The 20,515-nt window shown below is 41.7% G+C and overlaps 1 protein-coding gene and 1 pseudogene across 1 annotated transcript in view; one reads left to right on the forward strand and one right to left on the reverse strand.

Annotated features, from left to right (window-relative positions):
- Window positions 1–1,219: 1,219 nt before the first annotated feature.
- On the reverse strand, window positions 1,220–1,817 carry LOC116534752 (annotated as a pseudogene).
- Window positions 1,818–10,498: 8,681 nt separating this feature from the next.
- The window catches only part of CNGA3 (cyclic nucleotide gated channel subunit alpha 3), a 63,624-nt gene continuing 53,607 nt past the window's right edge, over window positions 10,499–20,515 (forward strand). The window contains exon 1 of the mRNA XM_032255363.1: window positions 10,499–10,569. The gene's annotated coding sequence lies outside the window, so the exon portion shown is untranslated. The remainder of the gene's footprint in view (window positions 10,570–20,515) is intronic.

Here is a 20,515-nt window from a genome sequence, read left to right on the forward strand (position 1 = left end):
TCCTTCCTGCTCCATGGAATCACACTGTGTGCACGCTCTTGTGTCTGGCTTACCAGCCTTGACTTAATGATTTTGAGAATCATTCCTATTGTTGCATGTATGAGTAGTCCTTTCCTCTCATTGCTGAGTAGTATTCCATGTTTGAATAAATCACAATCTGCCTGTCCTTTCATCTATCCATAGGCATTTGGGCTATTTCCTGTTTGGGTTTATTATAAATGTAGCTGCTATAAACATTTGTGCACAGCCATTTCGATGACATGTTTTCATTTCTCTCGGGAAAATACCTAGGAGTCGAAATGTCAGTTCATGTTTTAAGTACACATGTAGCTTTGTAACAAAGTTCCAAATAGTTTTCCAAACTGCTTGAACCATTTTCCACTCCCACCAGCAATGTCTGCGTTGCTGTACCTCCTCCCCAAGGTTTAGTGCTGCCAGTCGCTCTTGTGGATGGGTGGTAGTATTATATTGTGGCTTTAATTTGTATTTCTAATTTGTAATTAGCATTTCGACTACTATAATAACATTGAGCACTTTTCATATGTCTATTTGTCATCCATATATCTTCTTTAGTGAAATGTTTGTTCAAATATTTTCCCAATGTGTTAATTGGATTTTCTTTTTATTATTGATTTATATAAAAATTTTATACACTTTGAAGATGAGTCCCTTGTCAAATATATGTACTGTGAATATTTTATCTGTCTGGGGACTATCTGTACATTCTTTTTTATTAACATTTATTTTGAAGTAGTTTAAGACTTCCAGAAATAGAAAGTAAAATAAGACTTGCAAAAATAATCCAAATAATTTCCAAATATCTTTCAGTCAGAACCCATAAATGCTAACATTTTACCACGTTGGCTTTGTCGGTTTCATTGTTTCTGTCTTTCATAGACACACACACACACACACACACACACACACCAATTTTTTTCTGAACCGTTTGAGACTAAGTGACAGAGATGATGTTGCTTTTTCTCGAATACTTCGAGTATTTTCTCAAAACGAGGACATTCTCTTACTGAGCCATAGTACAATGATCAAAATCAGTGCATTAATATGAATATATTATTATCTAATCTGCAGACCTTGTTCAAAATTCATCAACTGTCCCCCAATGTCCTTTATAGAAAAACAATTGCTAAGGCCAAGGATCCAAACCAAGACCACACATTGCATTTAGTTTTTATTTATCTTTAGTCTCTTTTTTTTTTGAATAGCAAATAGCATATTGGTAAGTACATGGTTTCAATGGGAGTAATAAATTCACATGAACAGGAGACAATAATCAAGTCAAAAGAATAAATGCTTACTAATTATCAGAAAATCTGTGGCCATTAGGGCTGGCACGTAAAAATCCAAAATCACTCAGAGGCCAAATCTTAAAGAAAATTCGTCCTCTTATTAGAATCCATACAGCATAGGTCCACAGTACCTGGAATCTGTAGAATTCTGTAGATTATCACCTTCTAACCAAACATGACCCACTGGCACATAGCTATGGCTTTTAAATAAATTTGATGGTCCAGTAGTGAGGATTTTGTCTCCTTCCAAATCAATTACTCTTTTACAAATATTTGATTTGGATCACTTGGGCTTTTTGCAATCACAGTGTCACCTCTTTGGATACCATAAAAATGTCGACTAAGGTTTTCTGCGAAGACAATATTTGAATTTTGAATTGTAGGCTCTACTTATGGTCCAGAACACAAGATAACACCACCAACATATTCAAAAGCACAATGAGCTATACCCCCATACTGAACAGTATAGCCAACAAGTTGAAACGTTTTCCCTAGAACACGAAGAAGCATAGTTCTATGTAGACTCTGCCACCATTGGCCATAGGTCAATTCTATAATTCATTCAATTTTTAGGGAAGTCGCAGGCCTTCCAGAAAAAAAAATGCAGCTTGTCTCAAACTGTATGTGGGTGATCCATTTACAGTTTGTCAGTCAACCAGTCAACCACTCATCAGCCTATCCATCCATCCATCCATCCATCCACCCATCCATCCATCCTTTCATCTATCCATCAATTACTCACTTATTGTCTTTCACAACTTTGACACTTTTGAGGAGACATAGCATTTATTTTGTAGACTATTCTGTTCATTTTCTTTATGGTATATTTTGATGAGAATAAATTTTTATTTCGATTAAGTGTAATTCATTGGGAGTTTTTTATGGTTAGTGCATTTTGTGTCCTACGTAAGAGAATTCTGCCTACTCTAAACTCACGAAAAGATTCTGGATTTTTGTGTCAAGAGTGTCAGGGTTCTCATTTTTATACTTAGGTCTATCTATCATGCATTTTCAATTAATTTTTTTATGTGGAGTGAGACAGAGATTGAGATTCATCTTTATTTATCGTATCTAGTTGTTTCAGCACCATTTCTTAAAGATGAACTTCCTTTCCACACTGAATTGCCTTTGTATCTTTATCAAAAATAATTTGGCCACATATACATGGGTCTTTTTCTGAAATTTCCATTTTGTTACACTAACCTGTTCCTTATGCCAATACCACACTGTTTTGAGTATATAGCTTTATCATTAGTTTTGAGATTAGGTAGTGTAAATCCTCCAATTTTGTTATTTTTCAGACTTGTTTTGTCTAATGTAGATCTTTTGGATTTCTGTAAAATTTTATAATACAATTTCCTTCTTTAAAAAGCCTGTTGAGATTTTAATTAGGATTGTATGGAATCAACAGATCAATTTTGGAAAAAAATATATTTAAATTATTGAGATTTTATAAACATTTGTCATAAAATATTTTAAATTATTGAGATTTTATATAAACATGTGTCATAACATGATAAATCTTTCCATTTATTTAGGTCTTCTTTAATTTCTCTTAGCAATGTTTCACAAGTCTTGCACACGCCAATTTTAGTCCTAAGTAATTGATGTATTTAATGCTATTGTAAATGATATTTTTAAAATTTCATTTCTACTGTTTGTTGTTAGAACATAGTACAACTGAGTTTTGTATGTTAACTTTGTGTACTACAATATTGTTAAATCAATTTCTAGTCTCATTTTTTGTAGATTACATAGGATTTTCTACATACACAATCATGCTATCTGTAAATCATGATAGTCATCTTTTTGTCTGCATTATACCATTTTGGGTTTTGTTTTGTTTTATTTCTTTCTATATTGCACTGGCAAGGACTTTCAGTAAAATGTTGACTAGAAGTATTGAAAGTGAACATCATTACCTTATTCTGATTTCAGCCTTCAAATGAGGCATGATGTTAACTGCAAGCTTTTCTTTTTTTTTTTCTGAGGTGGAGTTTCACTCTTGTTGCCCAGGCTGGAGTGCAATGGCACTGTCTCAGCTCACTGCAACCTCTACCTCCTGGGTCAAGCGATTCTCCTGCCTCAGCCTCCTGAGTAGCTGGGATTACAGGTGCCCACCACTATGCCCAGCTAACTTTTTGTATTTTTAGTTGAGACGGGGTTTTGCCATATTGGCCAGGCTGGTCTTGAACTCCTGATCTCAGGTGATCCGTCCACCTTGGCCTCCCAAAGTGCTGGGATTACAGGCATGAGCCACCGCACCAGGCCAACTGCAAGATTTTCTTACACTTTTCTAAGATCACTTTTATCAAGCTGAGAACATTCCATTCTGTTCTTAATTTGCTGTTTGTTTTTTGTTGTTGTTGTTGTTGTTGTTTTAACATGAAACTTTGTGACAGAAACTATATGGCCTGGAAGACTAAAATATGTACACTCTGGCCCTTTAAGAAAAGGTTTCCAACCCCCTCTAAATAAGAATGTAAAGGCTACTTCAGCAGGTAGCATGTATATCAGTTTGGGTTTAATCAAAAGACAGAAGTCACACAGTGACTATAAAACAGAAGGTGACTATAAAGGAAAAGGTTAATATGAAAATCATTAAATTATGATAAAAGGGAAGTGTAAGATGTAAGCGAACCCTTCATGGCACCCTAGGGCTGAAGGAGAGCACCTTAAGGATGAACTTGGAATTGGGGACCCCATCCCCAAGGCTAGCATTCAGACCTTGTTAGAGCAAGTATAGTTGCAGCCCAGTGTTGGCAGAGCAGTTTGCTGGTTTGCACAGGCCATAGCTGGTCTGCAGTTACTGAGTGAGTAGGAAGCAGCTCTCTACTGGAGTGCAGGTGGGTTTGAGAAAGCCACAACCAGTGGTCAGCCACAACCAGTGGTCAGCCACATAGGTGTGCAGAGAAAATGGGAGCGCTCGTGTGAATAGGAGCCCTGTAACCGTGGTGTTTGTGATAGGAGGGCTGCAGCACCAGAAGGTCACAGCAGGCAAACCTGGGGGAAGTGGGCATACAGAAGCAGAGGGATTTGGAGCATCAGTGCAGGCGGGAGGGCTGTGGCATGCAGGGCCCATGCTGCAAAAGCTGCAGAAAGATGACCACCAGGTCAGGCTGGAGCTGGGAGGTCATGAAGGGACCATGTGTGCCAGGCTTGTGGCGAAGGCAGAGCACTACCAGACATCCTGCCACCCGTGTCATCCACCAATGTTGCAGTCACTGGAAACCACAAGGGGGCCCCTTCCTGCTCCATTGCCACTCCAGCATCCTCTGCTGAGGAAGTTTAACATCATCCCTACTGTAATACTCAAAGAAATTCTGTCCATTGTTGCTGAGCAGGTATTGAAGATACATTTGGAACTGGGAGACAATGAATTGATAAGTGACGTGGTATGGTTGAAGAATGAGGTTTCCTAAGAAATCAAGTATTCCACATGCCCAATATTCTTTTAGAAGATTCTAGAATGAAAACGAAAAGCAGATTCATTTTTTTAATAGATGACGAACCTGATTCCTATGTTAAATTTAACTTTGTTCAAAGTTAAAGAAATTTCAAGTGAAACTTTCTAGACTATTTGTCAAAATAAACCCAACTGTATAAAGAGTATTAAATTGTATCAAGAATGAAAACACACAAGACCACCAAAAAGAGAGTAGTCATTATACACATAGTGGAATTATGCATTTCTTGGCTTTCAAATATTTGCAAGTCTCTAGAATAAGTATTATTGGAACTCAAAAAAAAGGTGAGCAGACTAAAGAAAATATTTTCATAATATAAACCAGGAAAAAGCCTCTGTCAATATCATGCAAAAAGCTCATGAAAACTGAAAGAGAAAACATCAAAGCTTTAATGTAAATGGGCAAAGGACATGAATAGGTGATTCACACAGAGGACACACAAGTAATAAATATACATAAGAAAATTGTCAACTTTACTACCTCTTGAGATGCAAATTAAAGCTGTAATGGGATACTGTTTATGCATTAAATTTGGAAAAATAAAATAGAATGCTGGTAAAAATAAAATATGGTAGAACTGATAAATGGTTGATGGCAATACAAATTGTTTAAACTTCTCTTGAATTCAGATATTCATATCCCTAGAGTAATCCTACTTCTGAGACTATAACCGAAGGAAATAATTACAAAAAATAGAAGTTTTGAGGCATGTGTTTACAGTAGTCATTTTTAAAAGTGAAAAAGTGGGAACTAATTTAAATGTACATTAAAAAGGTCAACAGTGGCATAGATCACCCTGTTAATTAGGTAATTCATTTCGCCAGGATCATGGCCAGTGACAGATGATTTGACTATGACCAAAAATCACTGGAAACTAATGCAGCACAATAGGCTATTTCTCAAGCTATAAAGCCTAATTAAAAGCAGAATAACAAAATTATATATTTACATCACTGTTAATATCCCTATGAATAAGAATATGTGTATATGAATGAAAACTAGAAAGTTATACAATTTATTTATTAGATTGACTTTCTTATTTTTATTTTTGACAAGGTCTTGCTCTGTCACCCAGGCTGGAGTGCTGTGTCACGATCATGGTTCACTGCAGCCCTGACTTCCTGGGCTCAAGCAATCCTCCCCCCTCAGCCTCCCAAGTATCTGGGAATACAAGTGCACCACCATGCCTACATAATTTTTTTAAATTCTTTTTTTGCAGAGAAGTTGTTTCCCTATGTTTCCCAGGCTGGTCTCAAACTCCCGGACTCAAGTAGTCCTCCTGCCTCAGTTTCCCAAAGTGCTGAGATTACAGGCGTGAGTGACCATACCCAGCCGATTTTTAAAGTTATATTATTACTATTACAGTGATGCCTGTGGATTTTTTTAATTATGGCAACTAAAATGAAAATAATCCAGGTATGTTGACAGAGAGGAGCTGAGCAAGTCTCACCCCTCTTCTACATGATGTATTTCTATTAAGTCAGCCTTATTTCTTGTTAGCTTTTTGCCAATTCTTGTGGAGACACATCACCCTGAGGCTTCACATCCTACCGAACAGGGTCGGGTAAGCCAAGTCTCTTCTTCCTGGACTTGGGAGGACTGACTTTTTGGATACTGATACAGAACTTCACATTTGTTCCTGTTACGTCTTTTCTTGGCCTGTATATTTAGTGCATCATTGAAGGCTCTCAAGATTTTTTTGGATTCTGATTTACACTCCTTACTCACCATTTATTCTGAGTGCATGTTAGCTATACATTCTATAATTCTATATCCATATTAAAATATGCAGGACACTCCGTATGTTCACTCGAGGCTGTGATAGTGATGTTGACCTGAGCAGTACTGAGTTCCAGAGCATGTCGTATCTATTAGCAAGCACTTTGATGCCATTCACATCACAATCCAAAAAAAAAAAAAAAAAAAAAAGCCTTGCATCCAGCACACTTGGGCCATCTTAGCAATTACCAAAGGTGATTGTCCTTCTTTTGGAGTGGAAAATGAAGGCTTTAGGCCTAAACAAAAGCTCAAGTGATTTCCCTGGGCCAAGAACAGACTCAGTTGTAACAGGGGCCAAGCTTGCCTTCAGTATTTAAGGTCTCATCTGTGCCCCTTCCCCCTGATATCACCCACCTCCTGCTATGACACCCATCCCATGGCACGCTCACTGGTCTGTAGGATCCTCAAATGTGCTCCTCAATCTTTCCTACCAGAACTTTTATTTGATTCTTTATCCACACTCTATCTCTTGTACCTACTTGCATTTTGAAAGAGATCAAAGTTTGAAAATAGAGAAATGACATTCCAGTGGTAGGACTTCGGGCATTGACAGTCAGATAGTAGAAATTTGGAGAGTGGGAGAGCTGGCACTGGGGTCTTATGGGCAGCCCCTGCCTAGCCACTGTTTGCAAAACTGACCTGAAAGAGACACAGAGTCCCAGGGGACAAGAGAGATTAAATCCTATGGTCCACAGTCCTCCTCAGGCTCTTAATGGTTTTTGGTTAGAATTTTTAACTATTCACATCTTGTTCATTAATTTAATTTAATTTTCCTTCTATTCTTCCAACTGCCAGGTAGGTGAGAGAACAGATGCCATCATCTTCATTGCCTGAGAAGAAAGCAGGCAGAATGGGCTTTAAAGACTGAAAACAACTGCTTTTCCCCAGCTTGGGGCCTCCTCACCCTGCAACTTTATACTGACTGACAGAATTCCTTCAGGGAAAACGGATGCATCCTTGCTTCTCATGTAAACCTTGCCTGTCTTCTCATAAATATTTTATTTCCCAAAAGCCATTCCTACAAATTGCCTTATCATTTGCCAAGGATCTAGATCATCTGCCAAAGCAAGTTCACACAACCCTCCTTGCTGATAACTGGGTTTATCTGTTTGCATTTCTGTGAATCACCTGTTAGTCTGGCTTATCTACTTATCAGATTGTGTGTTCTTTAACAAACTGGACACCATATGGCCCCCAGCAGAAAAGGCAGTCCTGTTGCCTACCTATGGGCACTATTTATGTGCCTTGCAACCCTGACTATAAAATAGCAGGTCCCTAGTACATCTAAAATTTGTTTGGACTGGGAAGATTTTACATAATTAGCAAAAATTTAGTTCCTTCCACAACTGTTTTTAAAGCAATGTGTACAATGTGCATACAGAATAAACAAATAACAAATTGTTTATTTACACAGTGAAACTGAATGAACTATAGCTACAAGCAACATCTCCGAATCTTAGTAACCTGATATTGATTGACAAAAGCAAAACGAAATGTCATTGAGGAGTTCCCCGAGCCACACATGTACATGCTTATGCTCAAACTCAATCCTTCTGGGCCTCGCTTGTATTTTCCTTTCATTTCCTGGCATCCAAATTCATAGGTGGATAGAATTGGTCTCATCAGGTTCCCTGACTCCAGACTTCCTCAGCTCCTGGGTGCCACTCTTCCCCACAGACCCCTCCCCGCTTCCTTAGTGTCCTGGCTTAGGCTGAAGCAACTTAGCATTCACCTGGTCACCACTCCCTTCCTCCCACTCTCACCTGCTCTGTCAGAAAGAGGAAATGGTGCCTTCTCCATAGCTCCCTTCTTCCTGTGGTCTCCCTATTCTGGCAAAAGACTTTGGGTTTCTCGGGATCATTCTTCTGGGTCTCTTAGTGACGTGGGCTTTTAGAACATCCCACTAATATGTTCAGATGTTGCTGTATCCTGCATCTTCACAAAAACTTGCTGTCTCTTCCACACTTGATCATGCCTCAGTCGAAGCTTGAGCAATAATCAGAAAGGTCCCCAGAGGCCACTGCACTGAGTGAGCCTTGGGCCAAATCTGGACCCTCCATCCTGGCAGCGTAGGATCTTGCAGATCAATGCCTTTTGCAGGCAAATTAACAGATACATCCCCTTCAGTCTCTTTTCTATTCATTTCCAGTCTCCGTTCATCTGTTGCCACCTTTCAGACACCCAAAGTTCTTCCATAATAACTATTGCCACAGACATCATTTCCTAAGGAACAACTATGTACCCATTTTTGTGCTAAACACTCTGTCTCATTTCATCAGACTCGGGGTACTTCTCCATTTCATGATTAATTCTGTAAGGTCTTGTTTTCCCTTTCAAATCTTAGGAATGGTGTGCATTTCAGTAACAAGTCCAAAGGGATTTTTCATTTTTCAGGATGATGCCTTAAAATGATCTCATGATCACTACTATTTTCTCCAAAATCAGGATTTAAGATTTCTTGAAGCTCTGAAAATGATTATCTTCTGTTTCCAGACAACAGAAGATAATCGTCTGTTTCCAGTCTTCCCTGAGGACAAGCTAGCAGGAAACAGCTTTAACTTGTTGCAAAGATTAATGGGATTAGAAGACATAAAGCATTTTCTGACAATGAGGACTATAAAAAATTGCACATAATAACTGAGGCACATGTAGATTCCCTGGAATAAGGACACCGAAGTCCTGGATGAGGCAAAGTCTCACTGATTATATTTTCTCTTGTGTTGAATTAATTTCACATTCCTTTCAGAAGCCCAAATAATGAAACAAGAATTCTCCAGTCCTCCAACTTCTGTTGTTTCAACTTCCTTTTGTTGATTCACCACTTCCACTTATTTGCTCTTCCACTACCAGAATCCCTTGAATCTGAACAACTAACCCTGACTTTTCTTTGGGGGAAAATTAGTCTAGGTTTTATTCACCTCTTTAAGACATGTATGGTGTGAGCCATTCTGATTCTTTATATCTTCAGTGAAGAGTATACACTTCATCTCTCCCTTCAAGTATGGCGTGAACTCGATAAACTTAAGCCTTCTAAAGATAATGTCTTCAGTGAACAAGCAATTTGGTAAGTATGCTAGGAAACGCCATGAACTCCAAGTCCTCAGAGAAACTCTGGTTAGCTGGCTTTTGTGGAGTTTCTTCCCATGAGGGTATCAGTCATGAAAACCTGGAACCCAAGAGGCTGTCTGAGACTTATCCTAGGTAAGGAGGCTTGGATTCCTCCTGAGACCTGCTCCTGCGATCCAGAACCAGAGCGTGCAGCTGCCAGTGAGGGAGAGGCGGGATTCGGTCTTCATCCTTCATGAAGTGTGTTCTTGGACGTACACCTTCCTGGAGGAAAATGAGTTTTAGTAAATAAAGTTATTTTCTCCCAAAAGAGTTTAACTTCCTTGGGCTTCAATAGAAGATAATGATTACTAGCTGGATTGGTGGGTTTTAATTTTTAGTTTAAGAAATCTGGTGTTACCTGATGTGATAGAAGGAAACAAAAACCCTGCAAGGAGAATGTACATTGTCCCAAAGAGTTTCTAACGTCTTCCCTAAGACAGTAAAAGAGTCCAAGAGTGTGTGTGTGTGTGTGTGTGTGTATGTGTGTGTGTGTGTGTGTGTCCATCTTTAAACTTCAAACTCCCAGATCTCTGCTGCGTACTCATCCAGTGTGGATTACACTACCAGCAAAACATCCCAAGAAGGAGTCCGGAATGGCCATCTGCAATTAGGAGAAAATCCAGAATGGAAGGACGGACTTGTTTGCTTTCTTGCCCCTGACTCTCCCCCTCTTCTCTGGAGGGCTGGGGATGTGAACGAGTGACTTCTGCCTCTTTCGGACCGCCTTTGAGGCTCCGTATCCTCACCTGACTTTCGCACGGAGAGGGAGGCCACAGTCTCCTTCCGTCGTCCGCAGCACAGTCCTGGGTCGGGAGCGCGGGGGAGGGAGCGAGCGGAGCTGCGCCCAGGAGGCTGCGGGAGGAGGCGCTCCGCAGACCCCGGCGCGCCGCGGAGAAGCTCAAACTTTGGCGGGGGTAAGGCTTTTAGGGGCTTTTGAGCTGGGAGTTTTGGGGGGCGCTAGGAGGTGTGCTGGAGGTGGAGATCCCAGACAGGAGGTGAATTAGAGAACCGCAAGCGGGGGAGCGCGGCGGCTGCGCGCAGGGGGTGGGCGCGGCGCTGTCCGCAGCCCCCGGTGCTGAAGCGGGCCGCCGGCTGGAGAGAAAGTGAAAAAGGGCCGGCTGCGGCCTCAGTTCCCACCTCTGGCTTCCACACCCCTCCAGCCCAGTTCAAAGGACAGGAAACCGTCCCCGTTCTCCCCAAGCCGATCGCACCCCCTTTTACTCACGTCCCGCAGCCGCGCTGGGCCGAGCCCGCTGAGCCGTCGGGGCGGAGGCAGAAGGAGCAGGACTGGCTCCCGCTGGGGACGGGCAGGATGCCCAGCCGCGACCCCACTTCATGACATCTCCTCCGGCCACGCTGCCCCCGGAGGTGGCGCCCCGCGCCTCCAGGACTGCCAGCCCGGGAAGGACCCTCTCCCTAGGTTCCAAGTCGGGGACGGGCGTCGCGTCTCCTCGAGACCGCGTTGCGCCAGGGGAAGTTGAGTCAGTGGCCTTGGAGGGAGCAGGGCCCGGGAGGGCAGCGAAGAAGGACTGGCCCCCAACGCAGGGGAGCATTCAGCCTTGAGGATTCAAAGAGACTAGTTGGCTGAAGAGGAGGAGAGAATTAAAATTCTTAAAAGAGTGCGCGGTTACTTTTTTTAATGATAAAATCACACCCGGGATTTCGAACGCCCGGGGCTTAGTGTCTTTGATGGAAGAGAAGGCGCGGTGGGCTCTCTGATCCTCTGCAATCCCCTAACCGGATAAAGGCGCCAGGCTCCCCGCCCTCAGGCTTTTCTCCTCCGCTCAGCTCCCGGCCCCTCCCGACGCCCATAGGGGGCTGGGCCCGAAGGCTCTCACACTCCCTCAAGCTCTGGCCGGGTGATTCATTATATTGCTGTGTGGGCACGGGGTCCAATTTACAGCGTGCTTCCACATACCCCCAAGTGAGAAATCATGGGGGACGCGGGTGGTTGGGCCGAGAGAGGAGAGATGGTCACTCGTGCGTGCTATCCACAAACTGGGTCTTCTACGCCAAACTCCCGGTTGTAGGAAAGTTGGCCAGGTCGGAGGACCCAAATGGGATTTCACTGAGCTAGCGAGAGCTTCTTTGGGTTCTTTGGGGTAACGGGGAGCACAGGAACTCCCCCTGCTTTGCACCAAGGTCCAGACAATCGCATTTCCTCTTTGGCCTCCGTTTGGCCACAGGGGGGGGCGCTTTCCCCGGTGCAGATGCCGGGAGGGGAGGAGCGGTGGCTCTTGAGGTGACTGGCTGGTCGGCGCAGGATCTTAATCACTTTAGCTGGGACTTCGGTCGTGACTACGTGTGCACTTGCCTTTGATGCTCCTATTTCTATGTCTTTTTTTTTTTTTTTTTTTTGAGACGGAGTTTCGCTCTTGTTACCCAGGCTGGAGTGCAATGACGCGATCTCGGCTCACCGCAACCTCCGCCTCCTGGGTTCAGGCAATTCTCCTGCCTCAGCTTCCTGAGTAGCTGGGATTACAGGCACGCACCACCATGCCTAGCTAATTTTTTGTATTTTTTTTTTATAGAGACGGGGTTTCACCATGTTGACCAGGATGGTCTCGATCTCTTGACCTCGTGATCCACCCGCCTCGGCCTCCCAAAGTGCTGGGATTACAGGCTATTTCTATGTCTTTTCTGTCCTCATTCAGTATCTGCTAGCGGTGGCTGCTTCTGGTTGAGATTGCCATGGCGACCAGTCTCTAGTCGCCATGATACCCAGAAGGTAAACATTTGGAAGCTACTCAGGCTCTTCTCCAGCCCTGGCCGCTAGTTTCCTGAGGGAGTGGGGCCGGACGGCAGTGACCCGGTTCCAGAACCCTTTTTCGTCGCCACCCTCCCCGGCCTTCCCGCTTCCCACAGCGTCCTGCTTACCTGAAACCCCTGCTAATCTCCCACCAACCACTGTGGCCTCAAGGTTAAAATGGGCCATGCTTTTTTTTTCTGTCTCCCAGTTACATACACTTAGGCCAGGGTAAACAGTTTCCCCTCTGACCTAATGCATTTTGGTAACACTCTGACTATTCCTGAGTACAGAGGACAAGGCTGAGTCCGGTAGGAGAAACAAGAATTTTCGAACAGACACAGTCCCTGCCCTCTGGGACCTCACAGTGTAGTGTGGCAGACAAATCCTTGTGCAACCTACCAGGTGGCCTGTGCTCTGGGTGTGAATGGAAGTGATAACAGAGCCCTGAGAGTAGAGAAAGGTGGGAGTGACTGACTCCTGATCAGGATGGCCCTCCTGGTGAGGTTATGTTGCAGTTGGAACTTGAAATCAACTGGCCAGGAAGAGAGGAAATCTCTCTAGGCAGAAGCAAGGATGTGTGGATTACTCAGGAGAGGGTAGGCCTGCTATGGTGATGTATAGACTTGGAACATCTCTCTGGCTTTACCCTTTGCTTATGCAATGTCTGAAGTTGTGAGTTTTGGGGGGTCCTGCATCATGGGGGAAGTCCACTGGCCAGAACCTATCACTCAGCCTTCACCTGGCCTGGAAGGGAGGCTGGAAAATGTAGGAGTCAAAGGATGAGCTTTGGTGAGTACTGTCCCTGCCAGTAGGTGGGGGTAAAAAAATGTATGACACACATGAGGAAAGGGTGAGTAATTTGGCTTAGATGGGCATCCAGTTTAGGCTGACTTGATCCAGATTGTGAAATGTCTTGACCATCAGGCTAGGAATTGGAGACTGTGCTGGAGAAAATAGGCACCTCTTAAAGCTTCTGAGAAGAGTGACATGATTAGAACTACCTTTCAGAAAGATTCTGGGATCACTATGGAAGGTTCATTCATTTACACATTTATTCATTCTACACTCATTGAGCACCTCTTAGGGCCAGGGACTGGATGGATTGTAGCAGTGAGAGGCTGAAGAAGAGAGATGAGCAAAGATAATTATTTCAGCCATCCTGGGGACAGAGAAAGACCTGGACGAAGAGAGGAACAGAGCTCAAAGAGGCCAGGGGATGCTTCTGTTCTGGTTCGACACTTATACACTTGCTGTCTAGCAGAGACCCTGTCACAGGGTGAGTGCTCAGTCCATTTCTGAATTAGTAAATAGAAGAGTTGGAGGGGACAAGGAAGAGAGATAGCTGTCGCTGTGACTGGTGAGACTTGATGATGCTGGATCTGAGGCAGTAAGAGAGAGGGAGGAGTAGGTGCTCATTTCACCGGGTAGTCGGTTGGCTCTGGGTGTTGCTCATGGAATTAACCAAGACAGTACTGCAGGGAGAAAGATCATGCTTGACAGTAGTTGGGGGAGAGACTGATTCCATCCAGAACAGTTTTGCTCCAAGGAAAATTCTTCCGTGAACGTGCTGCACCCCTCACTCGACCTGTACCCCAGAACTCATCTAATTCCCAGAGTGCTTATTTTGTCCTCCAGGATTCATACATTTCTTCTTAAATTATAATAATGCAGTGTAAGGGTTAAAGTTAAACTGGCTTCTGCCCCTCAGCTCTGCCACTGGGTGACTTTGAACCAAGATATTTAATCATTCTGAGTCTCCGCTTCTTGGTGTGTACATTGGAAGTAGTAATACTTATAATACCTGCCTCATCGAGTTGTTGGAGGGATTAAATGAAGTAATTGAAGTGATTTCCTCAGCTATCGTAAGTGCTCAAAGTTAGATATGAACATCTTATTACTTCCTAATAAAAGAAATGTATTACTTTTATAATCACACCATAAAAGTTAATTAAGAAAAAAAAAAACTCTTTACCTCCCACACTTGCAGTTAGATTTGGAGCATCTATGGGGCTGGCTATAGAGAGCTCTGGTTCCCCAGCTCTGGTAAGGCCTGAAAAGCACTTTCAGCCTCTTGCAATCTCAACCTGAACAGCTGAATCTTATTACAAAGCAGCGATTTCAAAACTGAGCACACTCAGAGCTGAGGAACTCAGAATCCCATTAATTCTGAAACATCTCTACAGAGACCAGGACACTTTCTAGGGATGAGACAAGCCCCTGCCTCTTGGTTAAGTAACATAATTGATCATCTTGATCCAATTTCAGTGCATTTTCTTTTACCCAAATTTCTTCCTGTTCTTGAGAACAATGTTAACCTTCTCCTCAGACGGGAATTGAAAATTCGCAGCTGACATTTGGAAGCTTCCATTTTCTCATGTTATAAAAATGCCATAATTCACAGAGAAAGAACTCTACCTTCCAGCCATGAAGTTTCTTTGGAAAACAAGACTCAACTCTCCTAAGTCAGACTCATTATCTCCATCATGGTGCAGGAACATTAATGGGTTTGGGGCAGCTTCCATAGAGAGGGGGGAATTGGATTCTGACCCTCATCTCCCCTCATCACCTTGGAGCTCAATCCTGAGCACAACTGGATACACCCTTGTTGTCTAAGACTTGAGCTGCCTTTCGGGGACCTTTCTTGGGTGGGTGGAGAAAGCTTTAATACTTACTGGTCCCAGAGTTGGCCTTGTTTCTTGAGAGGCAAGGGATTAAAAGCTTACAGGCTCTACAATTAGATTGCTTGTTGAAGTCCTGCCTGTATGAACTGTGTACCTCAGTTTTTTCCTCTGTAAAATGGGGATAATATGGTTTGGCTGTGTCACCACCCAAATCTCATCTTGAATTCCCATGTGTTGTGGGAGGGACCCAGTGGGAGATAATTGAATCACGGGGACAGGCCTTTCTCATGCTGTTTTCTTGATGGTGAATGAATCTCACGAGATCTGATGGCTCTATAAGGGGGAGTTTCGCTGCACAAGCTCTCTCTCTTTGCTGCTGCCATCCATGTAAGATGTGACTTGCTCTTCCTTCCACCATGATTGTGAGGACTTCCCAGCCATGTGGAACTGTAAGTTCATTAAATTTCTTTCTTTTGTAAATTACCCAGTTTCAGGTATGTCTTTATCAGCAGCAGGAAAACAGATTAATACAGGGGATAAGAATACTACTTACCTCATAGGGTTATTGAAAAGATTAAATGAGTTGATACTTGTAAAAAGCTATAGAACAGTGACTGGTATAATGTAAGCCCTCCAAAATGTTATCATCATTATTATTAATGTCATATTATGGCATTTCTCCCCATTTTGGGAGTTCCTTGTAGCTGATATTGTGAGTTTTGCATTTTAAAAAGTGTTTTGATTTTAGATTTAAGATGATTTCTTTTTTGATATAATTTTCATGCCACAAATGTCACCCATTTAAAATGCGCATTTCACTGGTTTTTAGTATATTCATAGTTATGCAATCATCACCACATTATAATCTTAGAACTTTTCAACACCTCAAAAGAGACCCCGTATCCATTAGCAGTCATTCCTTTTTCTCATTCTCTCCACTCCTACCCCAGGCAACCTCTACTCTACTTTCCGTCTGTATGGATTTGCCTATTCTGGACATTTCATGTACATGCAATTATATAACATGTGGTTATTTTTGTCTGGCTTCTTCTACTTAGCACAATATTTTCAGGGTTCACCCCACTGTAGCATGTATCACTATTTTATTCATTTCTATTGCCAAATAAGATTCCATCTGAGTAACATTCCATTATATAGACATACCACATTTTGTTTATTCATTTATCAGTGGATAGGCCCTAATAAATGATTGTCATTTCCACTTTGGGCTATTGTAAATAATGCTGCTATGAACATTCATGTACAAGTTGTAGTGTGGACACGTTTTTATTTCTCTTAGCAGTGGAATTCCTGGGTCATATGGTAACTCATGTTTAACATTTTGAGGAATTGCTCAGCTGTTCTCCAAAGTGGCTACATCATTTACATTCCCACCAGGAATGAATGAGGCTTCCAGCTTTTCCAAATCACACTGTGGAAAATGATTAATTGTATGTATCAACTTGCCTGGGATACAGGGTGCCCAGATAAAACATTATTTCTGGGAGTGTCTGTGAGTGAGTTTCCAGATGAGATTAGTATTTGAATCCATGGACTGGACAAAGCAGATTGCCCTCCCCAGTGTTGGTGGCCACTATTCAATCCATTGAGAGCCTGAATAGGATAAAATGTAGAGGAAAGGGGAATTCACTCTTGGAAGTGGGACATCATCAGTTTCCTGCCCTCTATTGGCCCTCTGGTTCTCAGAACTGCACCTCTAACTCTTTATAACAAATCATATGTATATACAGTTAACTGTTGAGCAATGCAGGGATTAGGGGTGCTGATCCCTGACACAGTCAAAAATCCATGTATAACTCTTTGGCTTCTTCAAAAATTATTTACTAATAGCCTACTGTTGAGTTACCTATAACATAAATAGCCAATTAACATATATTTTATATGTTCTATATATTATGGACTTTAACATATATTATGTATTCTAACTCTAACTCTAATATATATTATGTATTCTAACAATAGAGTCAGCAAGAAAAAAATGGGTCTTTTCAATTTGTCACGTATTTCCAAAAATGTTCCAATATATTTATTGAAAGAAAATCATGTAGAAGTGGACCTGTACAGTTCAAACCCATGCTGTTCAAGGATCAACTGTATATATATCCTATTGTTTCTGCTTCCATGGAGAACCCTAACTAATACACTCAGTAACACTTGTTGTGGTAATATTAACATTATTAACATTATATAGTTTTTTCTTTCTGTTTTTGAAACTCTGTAATATTTTTTATTTCCTCCACATAGGTTTATATTCACACATAAAATATGACAGGATCCTCAAGTATAATATTTGCATTGTAGGGTTTTGTTATTTCATGGAACTTCTGGAATGGAAGGACCTTTTATAGCTATCCTAGTCAATGTTGAGTACAGTCATGCCTCAGTACCTGAGGGGCATTGGTTCCAGGACCTACCAACAATACCAAAATTTAACAGATGCTGAAGTCCCTTATACAAAATGGCATAGTATTTGTATTAGGTTAGTACAAAAGTAATTGCAGTTTTTTCATTACCAATCTAATAAATAGCCTACTGTATTAGTCCAGTCTTGCTTTTTAAAAATTTAGTTATTATACTTTAAGTTCTGGGGTACATGTGCAGATCATTCAGGTTTGTTACATAGGTATACACATGCCATGGTGGTGGTTTGCTGCATCTATTGCCCTGTCATCTACATTAGGTATTTCTCTTAATGCTATCCCTCCCCAATCCCCCTATCCCCTGCTATTCTTCCCATAGCTCCTCACCCTCCAGGCCCCAATGTGTGATGTTCCCCTTCCTGTGCCCATGTATTCTCATTGTTCAACACCCACTTATGAGTGAGAACATGTGGTGTTTTGTTCTCTGTTCTTGTGTCAGTTTGCTGAGAATGATGGTTTCCAGTTTCATCCATGTCTCTGCAAAGGACATGAACTCATCCTTTTTGTGGCTGTGTAGTATTCCATGGTGTATACGTGTCACATTTTCTTTATCCAGTCTATCTTGATGGGCATTTGGGTTGGTTCCAAGTCTTTGCTATTGTGAACAGTGCTGCAGTAAACATACGTGTGCATGTATCTTTATAATAGAGTGATTTATAATCCTTTGGGCATATACCCAGTAATGGGATTGCTGGGTTAAGTGGTATTTCTGTTTCTAGATCCTTAAGGAATCAACACACTGTCTTCCACAATGGTTGAATCAATTTACATCCCACCAACAGTGTAAAAGCGTTCCTATTTCTCCACATCCTCTCCAGCATTTGTTGTCTCCTGATTTTTTTTTTTTTTTTGAGACGGAGTTTTGCTCTTGTTACCCAGGCTGGAGTGCAATGGCACGATCTCAGCTCACCACAACATCCACCTCCTGGGTTCAGGCAATTCTCCTGCCTCAGCCTCCTGAGTAGCTGGGATTACAGGCACGTGCCACCATGCCCAGCTAATTTTTTGTAATTTTAGTAGAGATGGGGTTTCACCATGTTGACTGGGATGGTCTCGATCTCTTGACCTCGTGATCCACCCACCTCGGCCTCCCAAAGTGCTGGGATTATAGGTGTGAGCCATTGCTCCCGGCTGTCTCCTGATTTTTTAATGATGGCCATTCTAACTGGTGTGAAGTGGTATCTCAATGTGGTTTTGATTTGCATTTCTCTAATGACCAGTGATGATTAGCTTTTATTCATATGTTTGTTGGCTGCATAAATGTATTCTTTTGAAAAGTGTCTGTTCATATCTATTGCCCATTTTTTGATTTTTTTTTCTTGTAAACTTGTTTCTTTGTAGATTCTAGATATTAGCCCTTTGTCAGATGGGTAGATTGCAAAAATTTTTTTCCATTCTGTTAGTTGCTGTTTCACTCTATTCATAGTTTGTTTTGCTGTGCAGAGCTCTTAAGTTTAATTAGATCCCATTTGTCTATTTTTACTTTTGCTGCCATTGCTTTTGGCGTTTTAGTCATGGAGTCCTTGCCCATGCCTATGTCCTGAATGGTATTGCCTAGGTTTTCTTCTAGAGTTTCTATGGTGTTAGGCTTCATGTTTAAATCTTTAATCCATCTTAAGTTAATTTTTATATAAGGCGTAAGGAAGGGATCCAGTTTCAGCTTTCTCCATATGGCCAGCCAGTTTTCCCAACACCATTTATCAAATAGGGAATCCTTTCCCCATTGCTTGTTTTTGTCTGGGTTGTCAAAGATCACATGGTTGTAGTTGTGTGGCATTCTTCCCGAGGCCTCTGTTCTGTTCCTTTGGTCTATATCTCTGTCTTAGTCCAGTCTTGTAATGCTGTAAAGAAATACCTGTGAACTGGGTAATTTATAAAGAAAAGAGATTTACTCAGCTCATAGTTCTGCAGGAAGCATTATGCTGGCATCTGCTTGGCTTCTTGGGAAGCCTCAGGAAACTTATAATCATGATGGAAGGCAGAGGGGGAGCATGTACATCATGGCAGGAGTAGGAGCAAGCAGGGGAGGTGCCACACACTTGTAAATGACCAGAACTCATGAGAACAGTACCGAGAGGATGGTGCTAAATAACTCAATAGAAATCCACTTTTATGAACCAATTATTCCCACCAGGCCCCACCTCCAACATTGGGGATTACAACTGAACATGAGATTTGAGAGGAGACACAGATCAAAAACATTCACCTACATATAACCCCCTGTGTACTGTACTTTAAATTATCTCTAGATCACTTATAGTAGTACTTAATACAGTGTAAATGCTATGTATAACACCTATTTAGTTGTTATACTGTATTGTTTTTATTTATTTTTGCTGTTGTATTATTATTCTTTATTGTTTTGGGTTTTTTCAAATATTTTCAATCTGTGATTGGTTGAATCTGCAGATGCAGAACGTGCAGATGAGAGACCCAATTGTAGTATGTCATTGTGCTTTTGATTTGCATTTCCTCAGGACTAAATACATGAAGAATGTTAGCATGCGCTTCTTAGCCATTGTGTATCTTCTTCAGATAAATGTCTATTCAAATCCTTTACCTACTTTTTAATTGAGTGGACTTTTTATTATTGAGTTATAAGAGTTGTTTATATCTTGTGGACACAAGTTCCTCTCCAGAATACAACTTAAAAATATATTCTGCAATTCAAACACTTTGGGAGGCTGAGGCAGGAGGATCATTTGAGCCTAGAAGTTTGAGACCAGCCTGGGAAACATAGAGAGACACCATCTCTACAAAAAAATTTTTAAATAGCTGGGAATGGTGGCGAGCACCTGTGGTCCCAGCTACTCAGGAGGCCAAAGTTGAAGAATGGCTTTAGCCTAGGAGGTCAAGGCTGCGGTGAGCAGTAATCAAACCACTATGCTGTAGCCTGGATGACAGAGTGAGACTCTGTCTCTAAAGATAAAAAAAAAATATGTTTTCTCCCATTTTGCTTTTTTACTTTGTTGATGGCATATTTTGATACACAAAGATATTTCTATTTTGATGCAGTCCAATCTATTTTTTCTTTTGTCACTTT

This window comes from Sapajus apella, unplaced genomic scaffold (assembly GCF_009761245.1).
Source record: "Sapajus apella isolate SASKATOON/1434 unplaced genomic scaffold, GSC_monkey_1.0 scaffold89, whole genome shotgun sequence".
Classification (NCBI taxonomy): Eukaryota; Metazoa; Chordata; class Mammalia; order Primates; family Cebidae; genus Sapajus; species Sapajus apella.